Here is a 26,816-nt window from a genome sequence, read left to right as displayed (position 1 = left end):
AGGAGGAAGAGGGGGAAGAAGAAGAAGTGGATGCACTTCTTCTTCTTCCCCCTCTTCCTCCTCTTCTTCTCCTTCTTTTCTAGGGCATCCAGATTCCCAGCCTCGGCTCCTTTGAGACCATTCCCGGAGGGATCCGTTTTGGAGACAAGAGCGTTGGTCCAGTTGCCCGTGTTTCATCTGGCCCTCTTCATGATGGCTCGTGACTGAAGGTAGAAGGGATTGGGACATTGAGGGGAGCAAGAGCTCTTGCAGAGCGAGGTGGTGGGTGAGACCGTGAGGTCATCTGGGGGAGGGTAGTCTCCGTGTGTGGGGCTGGGGATGGTGGTGACAAGGGGCATGATGTGGAGGCTTGCGAGTTGGTGCACACAGGCAGTGCCCTGGTTCTCCTTCGCTTTGCAGAGCCAATGGCTGTGTGGGACACGGTGGCTGACCACGTTGGACAACAGCTTCTGCTGCGCAAGGTAGGTTCCTCTTCCTCTCTTCCTCTTCCTCCTCCTCTCTTTCTCTTCTTCATCTTGTTCTACACTCTCCGCCCTACGTAGCAGCAGTAGCAGTAGCAGCAGTAGCAGTAGCAGCAGTAGCAGCAGCAGCAGCAATAGCAGCAGCAGCAATAGCAGCAGCAGCAGCAGCAATAGCAGCAGCAGCAGCAGTCATCATGATCATCGTGGTCGTCACGGGCACAGCTGACGACATCGCCTTTCTTTTCTACTTGTCGTTTGTCATCATCCTCTTGCTCTTGTTGTGTGTTGTCCCCTTTCCCATCAGGTGTGCTGCCTGGTGCCCTTGTTTTCCTTGGTCCTGTTGGAGAGCGCACATGGTGGGCTTGGGTGGGGATGGTGAAAACATGGGAACGGCAGAGAAGAGGAAGAGGGAGATGAAGCAGAAGTCATGGGAAGAGGCTGCCCAGGGAGGCGGTGGAGTCAGCATCCCTGGAGGTGTTCCAGAAGCGTGTAGATGTGGCGCTTCAGGATCTATTTTAGAGTTGGTTGGGTTACAGTTGGAGTCAATGACCTTCAAGGTCTTTTCCAACCCGAATGATTTTAAGGATTCCCTGCTTCTGCGTCGTCCTCTTCTTCCTCTTCTGCGTCGTGGCCTTCCTATTCTGCGTGGCGCTGCCTTGGGTGGCGCCCTTCTTGTGATGCTTTCCCTTTCGCTGCATTGAGGCAGAAGGTGGTGAGGTTGGGGAGGGCGTGGTGGCTTAGGGAATACATGCTGGATGAGGCTTCAAGCTGGTGGCTTTGGGGAGACCACGGTTGCCCTTTTCCTTCTCTTGCATTATCGTTGTTGTCCTCTTAATGGGTTTTCCTCTGCGTCGTACCCTTCTTATTCTGCATGGCAGAGTCTTGCGTGGCTCCCTTCTTGTGATTGTTTCCCTTTTGCTTCTTTGAGGGAGAAGGTGGTGCTGTCGGGGAGGGCGTGGTTGCTTAGGGAAGACATGCTGGATGAGAGGTGAAGCTGGTGGCTTTGGGGAGACCACTGTTGTCCTTTCCTTCTCTTGCATTTTCCTTGTTGTCCTCTTAATGGGTTTTCCTTTGCGTCGTACCCTTCTTATTCTGCATGGCAGAGTCTTGCGTGGCTCCCTTCTTGTGATTGTTTCCCTTTTGCTGCATTGAGGCAGAAGGTGGTCGGGTTGGGGAGGGCGTGGTGGCTTAGGGAAGACATGCTGGAGGAGACGTCAAGCTGGTGGCTTTGGGGAGACCACGGTTGCCCTTTTCCTTCTCTTGCATTGTCCTTGTTGTCCTCTTCTTCTTCTTCTTCTGCGTCGTACCCTTCTTATTCTGCATGGCACTGTCTTGCGTGGCTGCCTTTTGTGATTGTTTCCCTTTTGCTTCTTTGAGGGAGAAGGTGGTGGTGTCAGGGAGGGTGTGGTGCCTTGAGGAAGACATGCTGGATGAGAGGTCAAGCTGGTGGCTTTGGGGAGAGCACGGTTGTCCTTTCCTTCTCTTGCATTTTCCTTGTTGTCCTCTTAATGGGTTTTCCTTTGCGTCGTACCCTTCTTATTCTGCATGGTAGAGTCTTGCGTGGCTCCCTTCTTGTGATTCTTTCCCTTTTGCTGCATTGAGGCAGAAGGTGGTCGGGTTGGGGAGGGCGTGGTGGCTTAGGGAAGACATGCTGGATGAGACGTCAAGCTGGTGGCTTTGGGGAGACCACGGTTGCCCTTTTCCTTCTCTTGCATTGTCCTTGTTGTCCTCTTCTTCTTCTGCGTCGTACCCTTCTTATTCTGCATGGCACTGTCTTGCGTGGCTGCCTTTTGTGATTGTTTCCCTTTTGCTTCTTTGAGGGAGAAGGTGGTGGTGTCAGGGAGGGTGTGGTGCCTTGAGGAAGACATGCTGGATGAGAGGTCAAGCTGGTGGCTTTGGGGAGAGCACGGTTGTCCTTTTCCTTCTCTTGCGTTATCCTTGTTGTCCTCTTAATGGGTTTTCTCTGCGTCATACCCTTCTTATTCTGCATGGCAGAGTCTTGCGTGGCTCCCTTCTTGTGACTGTTTCCCTTTTGCTTCTTTGAGGGAGAAGGTAGTGGTGTTGGGGAGGGCATGGTCGCTTAGGGAAGACATGCTGCATGAGAGGTCAAGGTAGTGGCTTTGGGGAGACCACGGTTGTCCTTTCCTTCTCTTGCATTGTCCTTGTTGTCCTCTTAATGGGTTTTCCTCTGCGTCGTACCCTTCTTGTTCTGCATGGCAGAGTCTTGCGTGGCTCCCTTCTTGTGATTGTTTCCCTTTTGCTTCTTTGAGGCAGAAGTTGATGGGGCCTGGGAAGGCATGGTGGGTTAGGGAAGACATGCTGGATGAGAGGTCAAGCTGGTGGCTTTGGGGAGAGCACGGTCTCTATTTTCCTTCTCTTGCATTGTCGTGGTTGTCCTCTTAATGGGTTGTCCTCTTCTTCTGCCCCTTTGTTTCCTTCTTGTGTTGCGTGCTCATTTTTGCCCTCTTGTGCGTTCTCCTCCGGGTTGGTCGTGAGGAGGAAGAGGAGGAAGACGAGGAAGTGGACGTCCTTTAGGAGGAAGAGGGGGAAGAAGAAGAAGTGGATGCACTTCTTCTTCTTCCCCCTTCCTCCTCTTCTTCTCCTTCTTTTCTAGGGCATCCAGATTCCCAGCCTCGGCTCCTTTGAGACCATTCCCGGAGGGATCCGTTTTGGAGACAAGAGCGTTGGTCCAGTTGCCCGTGTTTCATCTGGCCCTCTTCATGATGGCTCGTGACTGAAGGTAGAAGGGATTGGGACATTGAGGGGAGCAAGAGCTCTTGCAGAGCGAGGTGGTGGGTGAGACCGTGAGGTCATCTGGGGGAGGGTAGTCTCCGTGTGTGGGGCTGGGGATGGTGGTGACAAGGGGCATGATGTGGAGGCTTGCGAGTTGGTGCACACAGGCAGTGCCCTGGTTCTCCTTCGCTTTGCAGAGCCAATGGCTGTGTGGGACACGGTGGCTGACCACGTTGGACAACAGCTTCTGCTGCGCAAGGTAGGTTCCTCTTCCTCTCTTCCTCTTCCTCCTCCTCTCTTTCTCTTCTTCATCTTGTTCTACACTCTCCGCCCTACGTAGCAGCAGTAGCAGTAGCAGCAGTAGCAGTAGCAGCAGTAGCAGCAGCAGCAGCAATAGCAGCAGCAGCAATAGCAGCAGCAGCAGCAGCAATAGCAGCAGCAGCAGCAGTCATCATGATCATCGTGGTCGTCACGGGCACAGCTGACGACATCGCCTTTCTTTTCTACTTGTCGTTTGTCATCATCCTCTTGCTCTTGTTGTGTGTTGTCCCCTTTCCCATCAGGTGTGCTGCCTGGTGCCCTTGTTTTCCTTGGTCCTGTTGGAGAGCGCACATGGTGGGCTTGGGTGGGGATGGTGAAAACATGGGAACGGCAGAGAAGAGGAAGAGGGAGATGAAGCAGAAGTCATGGGAAGAGGCTGCCCAGGGAGGCGGTGGAGTCAGCATCCCTGGAGGTGTTCCAGAAGCGTGTAGATGTGGCGCTTCAGGATCTATTTTAGAGTTGGTTGGGTTACAGTTGGAGTCAATGACCTTCAAGGTCTTTTCCAACCCGAATGATTTTAAGGATTCCCTGCTTCTGCGTCGTCCTCTTCTTCCTCTTCTGCGTCGTGGCCTTCCTATTCTGCGTGGCGCTGCCTTGGGTGGCGCCCTTCTTGTGATGCTTTCCCTTTCGCTGCATTGAGGCAGAAGGTGGTGAGGTTGGGGAGGGCGTGGTGGCTTAGGGAAGACATGCTGGATGAGGCTTCAAGCTGGTGGCTTTGGGGAGACCACGGTTGCCCTTTTCCTTCTCTTGCATTATCGTTGTTGTCCTCTTAATGGGTTTTCCTCTGCGTCGTACCCTTCTTATTCTGCATGGCAGAGTCTTGCGTGGCTCCCTTCTTGTGATTGTTTCCCTTTTGCTTCTTTGAGGGAGAAGGTGGTGCTGTCGGGGAGGGCGTGGTTGCTTAGGGAAGACATGCTGGATGAGAGGTGAAGCTGGTGGCTTTGGGGAGACCACTGTTGTCCTTTCCTTCTCTTGCATTTTCCTTGTTGTCCTCTTAATGGGTTTTCCTCTGCATCGTACCCTTCTTATTCTGCATGGCAGAGTCTTGCGTGGCTCCCTTCTTGTGATTGTTTCCCTTTTGCTTCATTGAGGGAGAAGGTGGTGGTGTTGGGGAGGGCGTGGTTGCTTAGGGAAGACATGCTGGATGAGACGTCAAGCTGGTGGCTTTGGGGAGACCATGGTTGTCCTTTCCTTCTCTTGCATTGTCCTTGTCCTCTTAATGGGTTTTCCTCTGCGTCGTACCCTTCTTATTCTGCATGGCAGAGTCTTGCGTGGCTCCCTTCTTGTGATTGTTTCCCTTTTGCTTCTTTGAGGGAGAAGGTGGTGCTGTCGGGGAGGGCGTGGTTGCTTAGGGAAGACATGCTGGATGAGAGGTGAAGCTGGTGGCTTTGGGGAGACCACTGTTGTCCTTTCCTTCTCTTGCATTTTCCTTGTTGTCCTCTTAATGGGTTTTCCTTTGCGTCGTACCCTTCTTATTCTGCATGGCAGAGTCTTGCGTGGCTCCCTTCTTGTGATTGTTTCCCTTTTGCTGCATTGAGGCAGAAGGTGGTCGGGTTGGGGAGGGCGTGGTGGCTTAGGGAAGACATGCTGGAGGAGACGTCAAGCTGGTGGCTTTGGGGAGACCACGGTTGCCCTTTTCCTTCTCTTGCATTGTCCTTGTTGTCCTCTTCTTCTTCTTCTTCTGCGTCGTACCCTTCTTATTCTGCATGGCACTGTCTTGCGTGGCTGCCTTTTGTGATTGTTTCCCTTTTGCTTCTTTGAGGGAGAAGGTGGTGGTGTCAGGGAGGGTGTGGTGCCTTGAGGAAAACATGCTGCATGAGAGGTCAAGGTGGTGGCTTTGGGGAGACCACGGTTGTCCTTTCCTTCTCTTGCATTGTCCTTGTTGTCCTCTTAATGGGTTTTCCTCTGCGTCGTACCCTTCTTGTTCTGCATGGCAGAGTCTTGCGTGGCTCCCTTCTTGTGATTGTTTCCCTTTTGCTTCTTTGAGGCAGAAGTTGATGGGGCCTGGGAAGGCATGGTGGGTTAGGGAAGACATGCTGGATGAGAGGTCAAGCTGGTGGCTTTGGGGAGAGCACGGTCTCTATTTTCCTTCTCTTGCATTGTCGTGGTTGTCCTCTTAATGGGTTGTCCTCTTCTTCTGCCCCTTTGTTTCCTTCTTGTGTTGCGTGCTCATTTTTGCCCTCTTGTGCGTTCTCCTCCGGGTTGGTCGTGAGGAGGAAGAGGAGGAAGACGAGGAAGTGGACGTCCTTTAGGAGGAAGAGGGGGAAGAAGAAGAAGTGGATGCACTTCTTCTTCTTCCCCCTTCCTCCTCTTCTTCTCCTTCTTTTCTAGGGCATCCAGATTCCCAGCCTCGGCTCCTTTGAGACCATTCCCGGAGGGATCCGTTTTGGAGACAAGAGCGTTGGTCCAGTTGCCCGTGTTTCATCTGGCCCTCTTCATGATGGCTCGTGACTGAAGGTAGAAGGGATTGGGACATTGAGGGGAGCAAGAGCTCTTACAGAGCGAGGTGGTGGGTGAGACCGTGAGGTCATCTGGGGGAGGGTAGTCTCCGTGTGTGGGGCTGGGGATGGTGGTGACAAGGGGCATGATGTGGAGGCTTGCGAGTTGGTGCACACAGGCAGTGCCCTGGTTCTCCTTCGCTTTGCAGAGCCAATGGCTGTGTGGGACACGGTGGCTGACCTCGTTGGGTCATGATTCCCTTTCATTTCTCTGTTTCGTGTTTAATATTGGAGCAAGTTTTAGTTTACTGTAATCCTCAGTCATGTCATCTCTTCCCTATTAGAGTGGTCTATCAATGACTAATACTGTCCTTCTGTACCCGTGATACCATCTTTTTACTACCCCCACATTTATGGATGTTCATATTTTGTAGTAGTTCTCTTCCCTGTCCTGTTCTAGCTTAAGGAACTCCTGCTTTTTCCATACTTTCTCTGGTGCCTCTAGGGTGTCTGTGGCCTTAACTTTCCTAGCTGCCTCCCTCCGTTGTCTGAGTATGGTATTTTCCTCCTCCTAAGCTTCTAGTCCCTCCTTTTGTCATCTGGAAGCTCCTTTTTTCCACTTGTGTTTGCCCAGTAGTTCCCTCATTTTCCCCTCATTTGCCTGGCTCCTCTTGTTTTCTTCCTACCCATTTGTATGCTCTATCCTGAGGTTGCATGAAGTGGTGTGTTGAATGCTAACCAACTTTCATGAAATCCTTTCTAGTTCCTTGTTCCATGGGTTTTTGTTAGTAATTGTTTTAAAAGGCCAAATTTGTCCCTGCTGAATTTCAGGATTGTGGTCCTGCTTGTTATGCTCTTCCTGCAGTATAAGATCCTGAACTCCGCTATTGCATGGTCACTGCAGCTAAGGCTGCCCTCAACCCTCACCACTTCAACCATACCCTCCTTGTTCTTGAGTGTAAGATCCAGCACTGCTCCTCTTCTACTTTACTTGCCCACCATTTGCCTCAAAAAGTTATCATTGATGCACTGGAGGAACCTTCTGTGAAGTGGATGGCTGGCTGATTAGGCCTTCCAGCAAATATCTGGGTAGTTAAAAATCCCTCATTAGAGCCAGGGCCTATAATTGTGAGGGTGCTATCGGCTGCCTGTAGAAGGCCTCATCACCTTTGTCATCCTGATTGGGTGTCCTTTTATAAACAGCCACAGCATTATCACCCATTGTAGCCTGTCACTTAATTCACATACCTCAGACTCTCAACTCACCCCTCATCCACCTCTGGACAGAGCTAATATAAAAGCTAATTTATCCCTTTAGTAATTTAAGAAACATTTTTGTGCTGTGGCCTTGCTTTTAACAGTTTGGTATCTAATAGAATGCCAATGAAGTACTCTTTAAACTTACAAGACTATGAAGCTCTGACACATAAAGGAGGGACCTTATGGTGTCTATTCTCCTATAGAATTATCTTTCCTCTCAGGAAATTAATTGATCTGAAGTTATAAACTTAAATTGGTTTGGTTTTCAAGCCACATGCCTGGAGAATTCTTGGCATTGTGCAGCCTTGTGTCTCCTGGCTTACTAAACTTTGCAGAGACTTTATACTATCCATTCATGCTGACTGTTGAAGTTCATCACGACACCAGAAACCTAACACAACAGGGGCTCTGAGTTTTGGCTGGGAGGCCTCTATGCAACAGACAGTGGCAAGAAGAAGTGTCAGTGGTATAGATGAATCATGGATAGCTATGGTGAGCTCTCCACATACGTTTCCATCTGCTGTATCATTTAGGCTACTTTGTCATATTGTGGTATAGAATGTATATACATATGTGCTAAGGGAGATAGTTTAGCACCAGACTTGGGAGAGTTAGATAATGGTTGGATTTGATGATCTTAAGGAATAATGTACGTGTAGTGAAATCTGTGTGATAGATAAAGGTGCTCTTTAGCTCAGTTAGAAGTTACAGACTCCATGTATATGACATATACAGGGTATCAGACTGGGTCAGACCATGAGATTTGAAGGCACCACAGGGATCACCGTGCCAGCCTTTCCCAAATGCAAGCAATTGTATATTTGATATTTAATCCACAATGATTCACAAAAGCCTGCGACAGATGCAGCAGCCCCAGAACCCTTCTGTTCTCCTCTTAACAAACACCTGACCTAAAGGTACAGACAAAGCACCACAGATGATTGCATTCCACCATAAGGCATCAAGTCCCTGCAATGGGATAACAATCCTCTTTGGTCTTAAAAATATTTTTTGTTGTTGCAGCCTTTCTCATGCAGCAGAGTTTGAAGTCAGTTTGGGGTCATTGTTTGTTTGTTTTACATATGAGCCTGGTCAATGCCACTGTGCTAGCTCTCTGCTGTCTCTTACACATTACAGATGGAGGGGTGTGCAGAGGGTTCTTGTTCCTGGTCACATACTCACACACACATGATGCTGGGAACAGGATCCATACATCCTATCAGTTTCTTGCTCATTTTGTCATCTGTCATTAGATTCTCTTTGTCACAGCTTGCTTCCTTGAAATATATTCTCAGGAGGTTGTTGCTCAGCAGTGAGAGACTTTGCTATCGGCCGGACACAAACCATCTGCGGCTGTGCTCGTAAGGTCTTAATCAGACCTTTGGACCTCTTTCCTGGCATTGGCTAGTGTTAAGTAATAATGGTCATGGTTTATGCTTACACCTCTTAGAATAAAAAATGAGTGTGGAGATAAACATACTTCACTCAATAACCTTATGTGATTTATTGACTGAAGTCTGTTTATCTCCATGATCTCTAATATAAATGTTGGCTTTTTTGGTTTGTTTTCCTGCCATCTGACTGCAGATATCCTGAGCAGGACATTAACCCCATAGTTCACGTCCATGAATGAACCTCAGTGTCCAAATTCCTGAAAAGAAACTGGCAGAACAGCAAAGACATCTTCATTTCTGCTAAACAGCATCAGTGTAGAGTGAAACACATGCACAGAACTGTGATCATTTTTACAGCTGATTTTTTTTTCATGGGTAGGAGCTTTGAGCTTCCTCCCATAGAAGGCAGCAGAGGTTTAACAGCTGGCTACAAGGGAACTTCATACTGCTAGAGTTCAGCTATTAAGTTTAATGATACTTTGAATTAAAAAGTGGTTCTCTATACTGTGCAAGAGTACATTTTTCACAGCCAGCATGATGATACTGTTCCTGAAGACAAGGTTTTGAAGAAAACAAACATGTGGATCATCTTTCCTTAGAAATCACACACACACACACACACACAATCAACCAGGTTGAAGAAGACCTGAGAGCATCAAGTCCAAGGCAGTTGTCATCCTTTAAACTTTTGAATCTCTCTTCCTAGAAGACAAGCTTTTTTAATGTTATGTGGAGTGTTTTCCAAGTGCTATACTCATGGATTATTCTATATACTGACTCCTATCCCAAAGGAGATCTTCCTCTGCAGGCAAGTCTCCAACAGGAACTGTAGCAAGAATGAAAACTGGAGGAATTCATCTGCTGAAGACTTTGCAGGCCCTTGGGGAAACTGATGTCAGTATGGTTCAACGCCCCTTTAGAAATCCACTCTAACCCATCTGGCCTCTGTTTAACTGTCTTAGCTTTGCAATTAACAATCAGCAGCTACCAAGTGAATTGCAGTCATGGCCTCCTAGTAAAATCATCCCCTCAGTGCTGTATCCAAAAGCCTGCTTTCTTTAAACTGTTTGGCAAAAGGAAAACACCAGCGTGAAGTTTCCAAGCGACAACCAGTTCACAGAGGGCAGCAGCCTCCTACTGAACTTTGCTGTTCATCCAGCTATGCATGACAGAGCTCTTCAGAGGTATATTGATGAGGTAGTGGGCTGATAAGGAAAGTAAACAGCTGAAAGTGAGAAGTAGCTTGAGAGGTCAGCAGTACTGTTGAATAGGTGCAGATGTACTCAGCCACCGGCACACTCTCGTACCTGCCATTTGAAAACACTGTGTGTGAAGTCAGCATAAATGTTTTGCAGAGTCCTATGCAGTGATAGAAGAAAGGAAAAATGTGGCAGGCTTCTTAAATCATGCAGCTTAAAAGCATGGTGTTTACATAAGTAAAGCAGAAAGGTTTGCTGGGCTTGGCATTAAGTGCTCTTTTTTGGCAATACAAAAGTTTTGTCTGTCCATCAAGTCTTCAATAAAGTCTATAATCTCCAAGGTAGTCTTCCAAAAAGCCTTTGAGTCTGATTGTAGGAGACTTTGAGTCTCTTGTGGCTTTTAAGATCATAGAATCATAAGATTCTTTCAGTTGGAAAAGACCTCTAAGCTCATCAACCCTTACCCACCGCCACCCTGGCCATTAAACCCTGTCCCAGAGTGCCATGTCTGTATGTTTTTTGAACACCTCCAGGGACAGTGATTGCAGTACAATGCCAGGGCAACAATTTTTAAGTCAGTGGGCCTTGATTTTTGACTGATATAAATCATTGTCGCTTTTTTTGACCTCAGTTTTTCTCTTCTATACAGGAGCAGAAGTTCAGCAGACTTGATAACTTCATTCCAAACACACTGCATTTTTCTGGAGTGCTTATAATTACAAATGCACACTTACCAGAGACAAGGACATAGGAAATTAGCACCTTAACAGGCCATGTAACAGAAATGCAGGGAAGCTGGCACTGCTGAAAGCTAATAACTTGTGATAGTGTGCTGAGAAATCTCTCTCAGAGGCTCTGCTGTGAATATACAACACAGGTTAGGTTATACACTTTCTGTCAGGGAGTCTGTGTGTGTGAGGCAACTGCAGGAAGGGACACTAATGTGTTCAGTTTCCAATCAGAACTGCTGCCCATCAGTAAAAATTGTGGCCTGCCAAGCTCCAGCTGAAGCTCCAGACTTTGCACTGAACTGCTGGGCTCTGGGCAGATCTTCGCTTCTGCTGACTCTGCTCTGAGAAATTAACTTCTGGCAAAGGAGGTGGACAGCTGGCCCTGCTGATGCTGTAAAATCCTGCAGCATGAGTTGCCAGGACTATGTGTCAGAGAGAGATTTCTTTGAGGGAGGGAGAGAAGACAGCAATCATATCACTACCAGACAGAAATTAATCTGGGGTTTGTTTATTTCAGAGTTGTTTGGGGTTTTTTGTAAATAGACATTCTTTAGCTCACAGGGGGGGATTTTGACATTGCAAAGGGAGTGACTGAGTTAGTATGCAAAACAAGAACAGTCTCTACTTGTAGCCATGATGTGAAGCACATTGGACTGGGCCACCAGCACATCCATACAGGCTACTGGGTCCATGCAGATGTCTAGGAGGCTTCCCAATGTGAAAGTTTTATGAATTGCTATCTGCTACTTGGGAAATAAAACATTGTAATGGTGAAGTGTGTGAAATGGCTGCTTTGTGCCATGATGAATCTTGAACAGTGAACTGGTTTGTGTTACTCCTAGAATAGGAGAGAAGGCTGGAGCAAGGCTGTTCATCCCTAGAGAGCTCGGACTTAACACCTGTTGGCATGTGCAATGCTGATGAGTAAGTTTATTCTTGGGGGCTGAGTGGAGGTGGTTCATCACCAATACAGAGAAGTCTGCAAGCAGCAAAGACTGCAGTGAGCTGTTCTTAAATGTGGAGACACTCCTGCAGAATATTAACAAGCAATTTGATACAAAAATAACTTTGTGTCCTAAACTGCTGTCAAAATTGATGTAAAACTGTATGTCTGTATCCCAACATCAGTATGGACAGCAGTGGAAGGAATAGTGGAGGAGGAAGGTAGAGAGCTATGCCAAGTTTGAAATGCACACAGAAATTACAGATCACCTCTAGAATCTGAAGACCTGCTAAGATCAAAGGGTTTCCACAGGATGAATGATGGAGCTAGCAGCAGTGTGGGGATTTGTTCATACTCTGCAGCTTTAAGCTTGAGGAGAGCAGATTTAGAGCAGGTATTAAGAATTTCTTTACAGTGAGGCTGGTGAGACACTGGAACAGGTTGCTCAGGGATGTTGTGGATGCCCCCTTCCTGGTGGGGTTCAAGGCCAGGTTGGACAAGGGGCCTTGAGCAACCTTGGCTAGTGGAAGGTATCCCTGCCCATAGCAGGAGAGGTGGAACTAGATGATCTTTAAAGTCCCTTCCAACCCAAGCCATCCAGTGATTCTGTGATATTTCTCTGAAATGGAGCTGTGAATGTCAACACAGTCATGAACAGCTCTCGGAGTACTCAGCTGTCCTTTGACATTCAATTAGCAGAATCTATAAGGGTTCAGAGCAGTGAGCAACGGAGTGTTGGTGGAACAAATCCTCCAAACTTCTTCTGTGTAACAGAAGGAAATTAATGAAGGACCTTGTGAAGCCCACAACCATGTAAGTGCTCCTAAGACATTAGGTACTGCTAAACTACTGAGAGCAGAATGGCTAGTGTAGACTGGGTGAACAGAGTCTAATCTTGAGCAAACAAAGGTGTCTCCAGAGGGCACTTTCTCCCATCCTAAGCCAAGAGTTCAAAGGGTGGTTGATCACCAGCTGGGAAGTGCCTGCCACCTGTCGTCCTGAAGCTTGGAGGTGTATCTGACCTGCCATCTAATGCTTAAACAGCCAACACTGATTAGGATTAATCCTTAGAAAACACTTGAGACAAGCCTGGCGTGCGTGCCTGGAGTTTGGAAACTGAGATGCAGCAAAGATTGTTTTCCTCTTGCTGGAGCTGGCTGCCCCCTTCACTCACTGTGTATTCACACCAGCCCTGCTCTTGGGGAAAAGATAAGCTTTTCTTGCAGCCAGAGAAGGCTTTCAGCTGACAGCTAACTCAAGGTTGCTATCTCTAGCAGTGAAATCTTGATAACTGAGGGATTAAGTCTGCAAAAGAGTGAAGTCTACGTGTGTGTGCTGGAAGGAGGGGTGGAAGCGAAGACAAAATACAGCAGCAGAATTCCTTTGAGTACTGAATGTGCTGGGAAGCTGTGGCACGGCGGCCTGCGTAACAACAGCTGTGAACTGAAGTGCACAAGCACCCTCGCAGCCTGCCAGGCTTCTCCCTCCTTCCAGTGCAGGCAGCTACAAGAGATCTTCCTCTTCCCACTCACATTCTCTAAAACCTGGATGCTTATTGACACACACTCAGCTGCATTTCAGAGCCTGCATGAGTCACTGAGCTAGGCTTTATTACTCACTGCTGAGCAATAGCTAAGGAATTAGGAGCTCTGGGAGCTCTGACACCGCGTGTCAGTGGTCACTGCACACCATGCAGGTCTGCCTGGGAAGCCTTCGAATCAGCCCTCTTGTAGCTAGTTATTTATTTATTTACTTCCCACCAGGGTTCAGGGACAGGGTGTTCCTGCTTTCTGGGTTATTTTGTTACCCCTGGGTGAAGAAGCAGACAAACTGTGCAAGAAAATGGATTTTGTTCGTTGTGGGAAAGTGAGTGTGTACAGGAGAAAAAAATGCGCTCCACATTCTCTCCACATGATGAATTTGAGACTCATGTGGCGATAAACCAAAAATACCCATGAAAGGGCTTTGGGCTTTGCATTGCACTTCCACAGGAGATTCCCAGAGCTGTTTGTTTGAAATAAACAACATAAAAGGAGACCCTCTGCCCGCTCTCTGATGTGAAGTAATTAATGGCTGGATCAGCATTTCCATTCTTAATTCTGCTTTTCATATGGTTTGCTTTAAAAAATTGCTCCAGACATGAGCTGAACATGTAATAATACTTAGCATTTAGCAAAGGCTTTCATCTGAGCAGCACAAAGTACTTTGAAAATATTAGTCAATTAAGATTCACAACATCCTGAGAGACACAGACTTTCTTGTTCTCAAGGAGAAAAATGAGGCATTCAGAGTCAAGTACCCTGGTGACAATTTGCCTATTGATATGATGTAGCATCAGAAACCCAGATTTGTGTCCACTAGTTCTGATAATCCCTCGAATCCATCACTGTTTCCATGTCCTACTTAAAGCTGGGGAGGTTATTTTTCATACCCTGCAGAAATGTGAAACAATTATTTAACTAGAAAGAAAAATCTGTGTGGCTAGATGCAGCTCTGTGATGTGAGATAATAATAACAAAGACTAGAGGATAATAATGAAGACTAGCTAATAATAAAGATCTTATGGTGTGTATAATCATCCTGAATTGTTGCAACAGACCTCATTAATGAAATGCTGGGAGTCACCCCACTGCTGATCTGCAGCCAACTTACGGGTGTTGAGCATCAAATATTAACAGCACAGAACATCTGCACTGCAGCAGAGTTAAAACAGACACAATGCAGATGAGGGGAGGAACTGTAAATGCTACTTACCCAAGGCAGAACTGGCCCTGAGTCTGAGTGGGGTTTAATCAGGGTAATTCAGGCAAGTAATTTGTGCCTTAAATTTCCAAGCCCAAGGATAACGATGCGTGTCCTGTGCAGGCTGGGCTTGCTGTACCGCAGAGCTGGCTGCTCTTGAAGGCTGCCAGTGGGAAAGCCCATTGAAGCTCAACTGGAAGTCTGCCTCTGGAGGTTTCCAAAGACACTTGCCTCTTCCCTTTGATCACATGGACCATGTGGGTTCCAACCTTTAAACGATAGATTCTTAGTACAGTTCAGGGTACTGCTTAGGTGCTTCCATTGGAATGTGTTCAGATTGGATGCATTCCCCTCCTGATGTTCTGCAAAACCAGCAGTAGAATATACAACATCCAAGTGCTCTTCCCTGTCCCCAGCATCATTTCAGCACTTGCTGCAGCATTTAGGGATTCTCACCCCACCATTTGGAGCTGATCTCCTCCATGAGACTCGCAGAATGGCTTAGGCTGGAAGGGACTTCAGTGAACATCTGCTCCAGCTCCCCTGACATGGGCAAGGACACCTCTCAACTGGACTCCACTGCTCATGGCCTTATCCAACCTGGCCTTAAACAGCCCCAGGGAGGAGGCATCCAGAGCCTCCCTGGGCAGCCTATTCCAGAGTCTCACCACCCTCACACTGAAGAACTTCTTCCTAAGATCCAGTCTGAACATACTCTCCCTCAGCTTGAAACCATATCCTCGTGTCCTCTCACTAGACACCCTTCTGTAAAGCCCCCTTCCCTAAGACCATCATTCCCACTTGGATTTTCCATAGGTTTTTGGGTGTAATCATCTTTTCCTTTGAGCTGGTACAACACCCAGGGCCACGAGTCTTCGAACTGCAAGTGCAGCAGATTTGAATAGAAATAATCCTCCTGGCACTGCTCCAGAGGGTGTGAAGCTGCACACAGTAACTCACAGGAGGTGACTCTAAACTATCACAACAGTACAGCAGAGAAAGCAGCAGCAGCAAAGGGACTGCTGCAGGGATTGCAGCAGGAAGGTACGTTCCCGCTGCAGAGTTTAGACTTTGTGCTGTGTGCAGTCTTGTGATGGTGCATCTTTTATTTTGGTTTTGTTTGGATTAATCTGGGGCCATTGTTGGTGGTATAAAATCCTTTTAACAGATTGCCTAGGGCATGGCCCACTGTGATCAAGGGCAGCACGTTCAGTCCCTGTCATTAAGCAGCGCTGCCTTTCATCCCCAGAGCTGAATGACGTGCTGCATTTTCCCGTGTGGCAAATGCACCTGACAGGCCTCAGATGTGGCTCGTGAGAAAGCTTCTCACAGGCACACATGCAGCAGTGTAAAGCTGTGCTGAGCAAGGTCAGAATAATTCACCATGTGTGTTTTGGCTCAGCTTGAAGATCATCTGCAAAACCTACATACAGAGAATTGCAGGCAAGACTAATAAAACATTTAATGAGCCTTGATCAGCAGGAAGAGTTTATTATGGTTTGGTTTAGCAGTCGTTTCACCTACTCTGTCCTCGTGCCAAGAGTTCTGGTGATTACCTGCCCAGGAACCTTTTTTTAGCTCACCATGAATCAGAGCTGAGAAAAGGCATTACATGGGAGCTTTGTGTAGACGCTCAGTGGGTTGAGGGATCAAAGCCAGGCCTGGTATTTTACATCCAACCCCAGAACAATTACATCAGACTCCTATCTCTGTGTCAAAAGTTAATTTCAGAATACAGCCCTGTCCATGACGAGCAATTCCTCTTTAAGGCTGATGCCAGAAGATTAGATGCCTTGGGGTTGGTTGAACTATTCTTCAAGGTTATTGTGTTTGTCTGATGAAAGTCCTAGTTGAATATTTGAGATTCATGCTGGGGAAGACAATAACAGGATACGGCCACATCAACAACTGGCTGAGAGGTTCACCAGCAGTGAACTTCTAACACTTCAGCTATTTTGTGGTACTGGCCCTTTGCACGCTCCATCCCCAGCCACCGGGGAATGAGTTCCCTGCAATCAGGCCATGTTTCCCATGGAGTATGCTCCAGCAGTCACCAGGATGTGACCATTGCTCTGTGAATCAACTAAGCCCTCAACTACATGTTCACAGGCCTAAGCCCAAGGCATTTACAGCTGCAACGTACAGTATCAGGAACTCTTTCGCATCAGAGAGAGAATCATGGAATGGTCTGTGTTGGGAGGGACCTCCAAAGGTCATCCAGTCCAACCCCCTCCGCAGTAAGCAGGAGCATCCTCAACTAGATCAGGCTGCCCAGAGCCTGCTTTTGTAGTAAGGAAAATTTTGGATGCTAACAAAGTGAGAGCACTCACTGTGCCAGTGAGTGGGTTTTGAGACAAACTGTGAAGGAAGAGAAGAGAGAATCCTTGGAGTGCAGAAAGCCTGAAGTGCTGCAATTCTTTATCCCTTTAAATAGCAAAAAAAGCTGTGAGCAGAGAGTCTGCCCATCCCGTCTGCAATACTGAAGGGAGAGGAGGAGTGATTAAAACCAGCTTAATTGTTGCTTTAAATCTTTGTCTTGTGGCTATTCCACTGTCTCTGTAACTTCCTTTAACAGGAAATTTTCCCTCTGCTGTCTGAATGCTGAAGACATTTTTTTGCCTTATTGTTCTGTGTCAAACACTTGCTTTGAAATGAGTTTGTCAGATTGCCCTGAGTGATGCTGCACCTACCAATTAACCTGCAAATGCCAAGAGCCACCCCAAAGCATTAAACAAATCACTCCACCTGTAGGACACACTTTGCAGTGCACAAGCACCCCCCTGGGCACAATCACAGTTCCCATTCCAGGTACCCAGCTTGGCAGGACACCACCGTTCAGCTTCTGGAAACAACGCTTAGGCTGCAGCAGGCAGGCCTGACAGGCTCTCTCCCATGCTCAGTTCTAGCAGTTTCCCAAAGCTGGAGCTAGGAACTAGCCTCTGAAGAAGTTCCAACAAGGAAAATACTCCTAACTATCCTACAGGGCAAGGCTGCATCTCTGAATGTGCATGTATGGAGCCCATCAGTACCAATGCACAGGTAAAACAGTGTGTAGGACACCTGGGAGGCTTCCTGCTGAAAACCTCCGTGATTCCAAACCCTCGTCTGCAAGACAAGGAGGCAGGAACACACATGAAATAGGTATTCATAGTGTTGTTCTTCCCTTGCACACCACTGACTCATTCCTTCCATTTTGACAGTCTATATCTGGCAAAACAACGCTGGATGGTGGCTGTGTGTTGCCTGCAGTCCTGGCAGAGACACAGCAAGACAGATCACCCCTCCTTTTATAGGTGTAAAAAGGCCAACAGTGAGAAACAACAAAGATGGGAGAAGGTATTTATGTTTAGTCACAAAGCTGTTTGAGAAGTAGGTACATACTGTCTTGTCCTCTCCAACCTTTTGTCTGGGTTAATCACTGGAACAGGTTCTTATCTCACCTACCTGAAGACAAACCTGTGTGGCCTGGGCTCTGTGAGCCCAGTGTGCACTGAGTTGCCTTGCTCCTGAGTGCTGGAGGAGTGCCTGTCGCCTGGGAGAGCCGGAGGCTTTCTTTGACACAAAGTTCACATGGGAATAATTCTTTAAAGCAGAGCCACATCCTCATAATGGGTCTCTACACAGATCAGGGAGGAGTGCTGGCAAGGTTTACAAGTGCAGGAGCAGTAGCTAAAGGACATGCTAACACTCCTGATGATGGGAGAACAGAGGAAGAACCCAGGTAGATTGAAAGAGTGATCCTCAGCCACCAAAAAGTCTTGCTGCTGTCCTGTTTTGAAGATAACATAGCTCAAATACCTGAGACAAACCTGGCACTTAAGCTTTATGCTGTAAATATGCTGCAGACTCCTCTGAAATGTTGGGGAGTACAAAGTGAGACAACGGCATGTGGGAGAAGGATGCTTTCCCTTCCTGTTACACAGTGATTCACCCATGCCAGGAAGCTGGAGCAGAGCTGAACTTTGCACGTGGGTCTCTGGAGCCCCAGTACCACTCTAACCCCCAGCCAACCTTGTTTTCTGATTGTAGGTGATACAACCCCCAGCCAGCCTTGTTTTCTGGTTTCAGATGGTACAACCCCCAGCCAGCCTTGTTTTCTGGTTTCAGATGGTACAACCCCCAGCCAGCCTTGTTTTCTGGTTTCAGATGATACAACCCCCAGCCAGCCTTGTTTTCTGGTTTCAGATGGTACAACCCCCAGCCAGCCTTGTTTTCTGGTTTCAGATGGTACAACCCCCAGCCAGCCTTGTTTTCTGGTTTCAGATGGTACAACCCCCAGCCAGCCTTGTTTTCTGGTTTCAGATGATACAACCCCCAGCCAGCCTTGTTTCCTGGTTTCAGAAGGTAGGCTTTTCTCATTTACCAGACAAAGCCTGGGTGCAGCAAATCTCTGAAAGGCAGAGGCACTACACTGCTTTTATCTCACATAATGAAGCAAAAAGAAACACAAATGTCTCTCATACAAATCCACAGGATTATGGACAGTTGTAAGAAAATAAAACCAACCCCCAAAGATGAACATACTCAGTGCCAGCTCCCTCTGGAGCGTGCTGCAGTGTGTTCCTCTTTACCCACAGGGAAGGGATGGGAGAGCAAGTTCCAAATGCCAGATGTTGTATATATTGCATACTGTATTACTGGAAGACAGCTCAGAGATGAATAGATTAATGGTGAATAATACAAAGTAAGTAATAATTAAATGCACCTATGCTAAACAGACCCGATGGCTCCCAGAAGGGAAGCATTACTTGGCTGAGAAACTGTTACCTGTAGAGCAGAAGAAACTCCATCTCTGGTCAGAGTTTCAGCTGGAGTGGACTGAGCACTGCTACACATCCATCAGGAATACTCCTAGGAGGCAAATGAATCATATCATCTGGATCCCTTTCCCACTGCTAGATAAACATCAGACTATAGAAAATTCTATGGCAGTATTCACACAACAGGCTGGGGTTTGACTTGGCAAGATCCTTGGTCAGAAGAAGAAGACTTCCTTGTTTACTCCCTCAGAGATTTTCCTAATGTTAGATATGAATCAAGAAATTATTGACTTCTTTTTTAATCCCACTGAACAACAACAACAACAAAGTCTTTATTGAAACAGTGATTGCTCCACTGCTTCCAAACACTGGAGCTTACTGTAAAGCAGTGATTAATGTTTTGATATATAGCTACACACATTGGACTGGGCCACCAGCTCCTAGCAGATGGAACCCAAACTCTGTGTCACACCAACAGCTATCAGCGACTCTCCTTCAGCTCAGTGTCTGCTTTTTCTGCTCTGCAGAGCTCTGAGCCACATGTTCATTCATGCAGTGAAGTTTTAAGTAACTATAGCTTGAAGGCAATAGCTGTTTAAGAGGTAAACTTCTAAGAGACTTCAGGATAAAAGAACCAGGAGGTACTGAGCTCACATGTTAGCAGATGGTTTCCTGGGTTAGTATGCCACTTACTTATAAGGAGCAAGGTCCATTGCAAGCTTTAAACTCACAGAGGAAACCAACTTGGCTCAGCACAGACCTGTCTTTTGACAGAAGCACTGGAAGTCACCAGTTTTCCTCACCTCTGCTTTTCTTCAGGACTTGCTTCTTCCCACCATTTCCTGTACCAGTGTAAGTAGCTGAATACACCATGGAACAACAAACACTACCTCTGAGCCTATTGCCCAGAGAAAAGTGTTGAGGAAGAGTACAGCAGCAAGGGGATGGTGACAGATGCAGGAAGAAGGCAAGGAGAGGGCAAGGAGAAGGGTAAAGGTATAGAAAGTAAGTTTCTATACATTGCCCTGATTAATCCAACAGAAACATCTGGAAGAGAAGAGGATATATGGAAAGAAAGAGCTAATAGAGAGAGCCAGGGTAAGTGGGTGTGCAAAGACAAATCAACTGAGATACATCTAGCAGCTTCATCCAAATATTAGTGAAAGAGCAGAGAAAGGGCAGGACAGATGAAGATAATGGTATTGCTAAGGGCACTGTCATATGGGAATCCCTGTGCAGAGGGACAAAGTGTGTGTGCTTTCATGTTGTAGAACAGAGCTGAGGCTCTGAGCTTCGGGGTTTGGGGACAAACAGTGGCTGCCGTATCAGGCACGTGACTGAGAGCACAGGGATGTTACTGGGCTGTGTCAGTCCAGCTGAATGCATCACTGCCCATCTCCTGAGCTGCTTTACAGGCCAACATTAAACAACTTCCTGTCCTATCTGCAGAACAAAATGTGTGAACGCACCCGGACATCCACGGACTCGCAGAATGCCAGGTCAGAAGGGATCCCAAGGAACATCTGGTCCAACCTTTCTAGGTGATAGTGTAGTTTAAAGGAGATGGCCCAGCACCTTGCAGGCTGAGTCTTAAAACTGTCCAGTGTAGAGGAATCCCTTGGGAGATTATTCTGATGTCTAATTGTTGTCATTGTGAAACATTTCCTCTGGATTCCACCTGCAGGAGTATCTTGTACCCATTCCCCCTTGTCTTTCCCGTGTGACCCCTTGTAAAACTGGAGTCCCCATCCTCCTGGCAGGCACCTTTTATCTACTGGTATGTATTAATAAGGTCTCCCCTAAGCCTTCTCTTCTCAGGGCTGAACAAACCCAGTTCTCAGCCTTTCCTCACGTGACAGGTCTTCACTCCTCTGATCATTTCCAAGGCACCAGGAGAGGCATGTCAGCAAACGAGTGTTGATAGGCAGTTCAGACCGGCTTAAACCAGACCTGAGGTGCAGCTTAGCTGACAGATGGTGGTGGCAGCAACCATATTGCTTTAACTCAGATAGTCATGGAAACCACCACAGGTTTGGTTTTGGCACTGATAGTCTGTTGCCAATTATTTCCCTGAATACTCCATGGGCTTTCCTTATGACACACACCGAGCAACTCCCTGAAGTCATTTTATCTTCCTCCTCCTTTGGACCCTGTATTGATAAGAAATATGAGTATTATAAAACTGCCTTAGGAACACTTCTCTCTTTTTTTAGTCTTGTTTGTTTAGTTCAAGCCCAGGTCACAAGGTATCCCTCGTGCATTGTAAAACATGCCATGCAAACAAGTCATAAACCCCTCCAGCGGAGGAGGAGTTGGGGACTGTAAAACTTCTCCCTTTATGGTTTGTGCTCTAAGTAGATTAGAAACCTCTCCACCCACCCCTCTTTTTCTTCATTTTTGTGCTCCAGGCAGATCTTTGGGTTTAGCCAAGCCATCCCAGAAGACATTCTTGTACCCTGTGTGATGCCCTCCGTGCCTGCATAACCAAGTGAGCTGCCGTTGACACTGCTGGTTTGCTGCCAGATCATTCACCCGCTCTGTCAGGAGAGGACTAGTAAAAGTGTAGGAGAGCCTACTGAGCCAGGAACATCGTTATGAGCTTACATCTCACGTGGCTCTGTGAGGCCATCCAAAACACATCCCTTAGGGTTTTTAGCTAGTAAGGGAGATTTTGACCATGAGGATAGAAGTTTTCAAGCCCTTTGCGACACTCTGTTGGAAAAACTGCTAGACTCAGAGGCTCAGCCTGGTTTAAGCAAACTACTTTCTCTTCCTTGTGATATTGTTCTGCTAGATTCCCCTGTTGCTCTAGCATGTGAGGATCATAGAGCCTGTTTTCAACACCAACTGAAATTATCCAGAGGTCACACATTTTTTCATTAAACCATTTCAACACCAAGTCTTATTCCACATCAGGCAGCCAAGTGTCACCAGGCCTTTCTTAACATGTTAATTCAAATAATGATGAAGAGGTAATTTAAATAACCCTTGCACTGTCCATGGGCTTAGGGAAACACCAAAGGTGCAGGACACCCAGCTGTCCATACTCATCCTTCTCATGGCTGAATCAAGCCTTGAGTTTGCACAGCATCATCTGGTGTGGAAAAGGCTCTACCATTCTGTTTTGTGCTTGTAAGAATCATAGTATCAGTCAGGGTTGGAAGGGACCACAAGGATCAGCCAGTTCCAACCCCCCTGCCAGGGGCAGGGACACCCCACACTAGATCAGCCTGGCCAGAGCCTCATCCAGCCTGGGCTTAAACACCTCCAGGGATGGGGCCCCAACCACCTCCCTGGACAACCCATTCCAGGGCTTCACCGCTCTCATGGGGAAGAACTTCCTCCTTATGTCCAGCCTGAATCTCCCCACCTCCAGCTTCATTCCATTCACTTCCTGATATCCTAAGAAGTCCCTCCCCAGCCTTCTTGCAGGCCCCCTTCAGATACTGGAAGGCCACCAGAAGGTGATTATTGCCTACAACAAACAAACAAGCAAACACACAAACAGAACAAATCAAAACACAGCAGTGGGTCCCAGTCTTGTTGGATGCCAGAGGGAATGTGGCTAAGTCCAGCAGAAGACATGTAAACTTCACACACAAACACATACCCAGATGTTTGGCATATGTACATGTAAACAGTGCATCTGAGGCATCTCTGTGCTGCAGTTCTGTTTTTGTGTACCCTTGAATGAACTTTCCCTCGGAGCAGAAGTGTAGAGTTTGGGTTTTTTGTTTGTGCTCCTATTTATTTTCATTCCCCTGTACAAATATTTTAATTATTTAGGTCCCAGAAGCCCAAGAGATCCAGATGCATATTTCAGTTGTTTGTCACAAGAGCTATCCAGCATGAAAAATGGCCACCCTTGCAGCCAGAATGAGTTTGCACAATGCTTAACATTAAAGTGAAGTGAAAGAATTTTTTCATTATAGTGAAATAAGTCCTTAAAAAAATTATTTGTGAAGCCTTTAAACCAGCAGCCATAAATTAAGACTTCTGCCATCTGAAATGCCTTAACAAGGAGCTAGGTCTCTAGAAGGTGAACTCCAGTTCCTATCAAAGGCAACATTAATCTTTCAATTGATCTCAGTGGTGCTTTGATTTTACACAGAGATACAGCTTTTAGCTTTTTCACCTTTTGACTTCCTGGAGACTTGAATTATTACCATCCCACCAGCTGCTCTTTGGGAAAGAGCTAGGTACCTACCACACACTGACCAAACTCTCCTGCAAGGGTAAGTTAATAAAACACCCTGGGAGTTTTCCCTAACTCATCCTCATCAATTCATGGAACTAAAAACTGATTTGTTTCCAGAGGGCCACAGAAGACATTGACCACCTGCCTATCATGTCTCTGGATCAGAGCAAGACACAGACCTACGTGAGCTGGGATTGTTTAGCCTGGAGAAGAGGAAGCTCAGGGGGTGACCTCATTGCCCTCTACAACTACCTGAAAGGTGGTTGTAGCCAGGAAGGGGTTGGTCTCTTCTCCCAGGCAACCAGCACCAGAACAAGGGGACACAGTCTCAAGCTGTGCCAGGGGAAGTTTAGGCTGGAGGTGAGGAGAAAGTTCTTCACTGAGAGAGTTATTCATCATTGGAATGTGCTGCCCAGGGAGGTGGTGGAGTCACCATCCCTGGAGGTGTTCAAGAGGGGATTGGATGTGGCACTTGGTGCCATGGTCTAACCATGAGGTCTGTGGTGACAGGTTGAACTCGATGATCCTCGAGGTCTCTCCCAACCTTGGTGATGCTGTGAGACTGTCTGGCTTCATATTTCTTCTACCAGGCACATGCAGTTACTTTGTCAGGGCCTGGATGTGAATACAGCAGAGGAACACGATGGAATTCATGTATGTATGGAAATACACGCGTGTGCTTGGAATCGCACTGATTTCAGGAGGCAAAATCCACTGTGACCTCCTTAGGAATATGATGTGGATGGATCTCATGACTCTTTTTTCCAGATGTACTTCTCTCTGCTTCTCTGATGAGAGTGCTTGCAGAGGGACCTTCTGCAGAGGGCAGACTGTTTCAAGTCAGACATGGTTAAAAGAAGAACATCCACTTCTCATCAACTATCCAATTATTTGTCAGACTGCTTATTTTTCACTCTTTGTTAATGATTTTCCCAAAAGCAACACTATTTGCTTCTAGAATTACTCAGCTGATGCCCACTTAGTTGCCTTTTGTCCTTTTCACCTTGGGATGAACTCAGATATGCTGAGTGATTTACCTCAATGGGAAAGTTCTTGCAGTTTTCTGTTAAATATTTACTTATGCCTTTTATGGTTTGCCTTGCCCTTGGTATTCCCAAGCCCTTTGAGACATCAATATCAATTCCCACTGACTCTATAGACACTTCTCTCCTCAAGCAGGGTTACTCAATACTGTTCTGGACACATTTTCTGCTACTTAACTTGACTGGAAGTGTTTTCATATTTGTGTTACAGAGGCCAGCAGAGACCTTGTGGACAATTTCTTCCTGTTCTTAGAAAAGTACACACAGGAGTGGTTAGGATGCAGACATTTCAAACTGGGTTCAGACTGGATGGCAGGACCAGTCTGGAGCATTCATCTATATAAATCAGAGTGAGTAGGAAATTACTGAACAAAGGACCTAGGCCTCCCTACACTCATCTAAGCATGTTCACTCAATGCCAGCAAGTGAAGACCAGTGATAACAATAATAATAATAAACCAGGTTGGAAGAGAGCTTCAAGATCATGGTGTCCAACCCATCAACCAATCCAACACCACCTAATCAACTAACCCATGGCACCAAGCACCCCAGCAAGTCTCCTCCTGAACACCTCCAGTGATGGTGACTCCACCACCTCCCCAGGCAGCCCATTCCAATGGGCAATCACTCTCTCTGCATAGAACTTCTTCCTAACATCCAACCTAAACCTCCCCTGGCGCAGCCTGAGACTGTGTCCTCTTGTTCTGGTGCTGGCTGCCTGGGAGAAGAGACCAACCTCTACCTGTCTACAACTTCCCTTCAGGTAGTTGTAGAGAACAATAAGGTGACCCCTGAGTCTCCTCCTCTCCAGGCTAAGCAACATGGAAGCCTCTTGTCTTTTCATAAGAGAAACAACAGGAAAGGCAGAGAAACTAGAGGAACTCTGTGGGCTTGAAATACAAGACAAGTGAGATCACACTGAAGATAATGTATGGCTGTGGCTCAGCACTGAGGAAACTGCCCCTCATCATCTTTGTAGCAGCAGGCTGGTTACCTAGGCTGGCCATTTGCTGAACAGGGAGCATTTTAAGGCTGTGAAAAGGAAGAAGATACTATGATGAAAGGGTAATTTGTGGTTAGGGGGAACACCCTTGACCCCCATGATGTCTCTGCTCAGATGCCTTCTCACAGCAGGGAGTTGCTCTCCAGCTCCTGTTAACTTTGGTGACTGCTCCAAGTGCCATCCTTTGTGTTATTAAGGAGTTGGTCTTTCTTCAGCTCCCCAACTTCCCCTGCATTTCATTAAATAAATAAATGTTGTTAAGGTCAGACAGAATTGTTTAAACCATCTTTCAGTACAATAGGTTGTACAAAGTGGGAGCAGGTACCAAGGGCTGGAGTGACAGAAGGCAGCTCCTGGGGAGGATACCACACACCTGGAATGTGGATTCAGACCAAGTTTAAACTGGACTTTCCCTCCTGCCCCAGGAGAGTGATGCTAAGGTGTTAATGTAAGGGGCAGCACTTGAAACAGAGGCACTTCCCAGATGTGCTGGCCTGGCTGTTTATCCTACCACACCAAGCAGGTAAATACACTCTGAGGCCTGGGAAGAAGAAAGAGAGGAATGCCTATTCTCAGGGGCCTACCAGGACTTCATCTTTGATAAAGACCCCTAGCAATGAGGTGGTGGCAGGATAGAGGAAGCTGTATTGGTGAGGGGTTTGGAACACAAGCCCTATGAGGAGAGGCTGAGGTGCTGGGGTTGCTTAGCCTGGAGAAGAGGAGACTCAGGGGAGACCTTCTTGCTCTCTACAGCTACCTGAAGGGAGGTTGTAGACAGGCAGAGGTTGGTCTCTTCTTCCAGGCAGCCAGTACCAGAACAAGAGGACACAGTCTCAGGCTGCACCAGAGGAGTTTTAGGCTGGAGGTCAGGAAGAAGTTCTACACAGAGAGAGTGATTGCCCTTTGGAATGGGCTGCCTGGGGAGGTGGTGGAGTCACCATCACTGGAGGTGTTCAGGAGGAGACTTGATGGGGTGCTTGGTGCCATGGGTTAGTTGTTTAGGCAGGTTGGATTGGTTGATGGGTTGGACACGATGATCTTGAAGGTCTCTTCCAACCTGGTCTGGTCTATGCTATTCTATTCTATTCTATTCTATTCTATTCTATTCTATTCTATTCTATTCTATTCTATTCTATTCTATTCTATTCTATTCACACACCAAAATCTTTCTCCTTAACCATTAATGAGGACTTTCCCAGTGGTGGTATGCAGCAGCTGACATGGCTCCAAAGCTTCCAGTGGCACTCCAATATTGGACTTCCATACCTAAATAATTAGTTTGGTGGTTGAAGTCCATTGTGAACATAGATTTTCATGTCTGCAGACTGGACACTACTACCCTGTATGGGGAGCTGAACAATAAAGACTTTCCCTTTTTTCCTACAAGGATTCTCCCCTCTCCATTCAGCTGTAGCTGAGCTGGGATTGAGCAGGAACTTATGGCTCAGTCAGCTTTCTGCCAGTCTTCATCTCCCCGGAATGATTTAGCATTACCAGAACTGCTCATGGTGAAAGGCAATGCCCACACCTCCTGGAATGCAATAGGGGTAATTTCTGCTTCTCCCTTATCTAGAACTGACACTGATGTGG

General features: G+C 47.0%; 1 long non-coding RNA gene across 2 annotated transcripts; it reads left to right on the top strand.

The window, feature by feature from the left end:
- Nucleotides 1-88: 88 nt before the first annotated feature.
- LOC137444855 (uncharacterized) lies at nt 89-11,304 on the top strand. 2 transcript variants are annotated; one of them, XR_010988287.1, is made up of 6 exons: nt 89-209; nt 400-461; nt 3,076-3,201; nt 3,392-3,453; nt 5,847-5,972; nt 10,456-11,304. It is a non-coding gene; the product is annotated as an uncharacterized lncRNA (long non-coding RNA). The 2 variants fall into 2 exon arrangements; XR_010988288.1 differs by lacking the exon at nt 10,456-11,304 and adding an exon at nt 6,163-6,244.
- The last annotated feature ends 15,512 nt before the right edge of the window (nt 11,305-26,816 follow it).

This window comes from Melanerpes formicivorus, unplaced genomic scaffold, assembly GCF_026170545.1.
Source record: "Melanerpes formicivorus ecotype bairdi unplaced genomic scaffold, bMelFor1.0.p_v2 SCAF_1, whole genome shotgun sequence".
Classification (NCBI taxonomy): Eukaryota; Metazoa; Chordata; class Aves; order Piciformes; family Picidae; genus Melanerpes; species Melanerpes formicivorus.
Note: the sequence above shows the minus strand (reverse complement) of the source record. Positions and strands in the feature narration are given on the sequence as shown.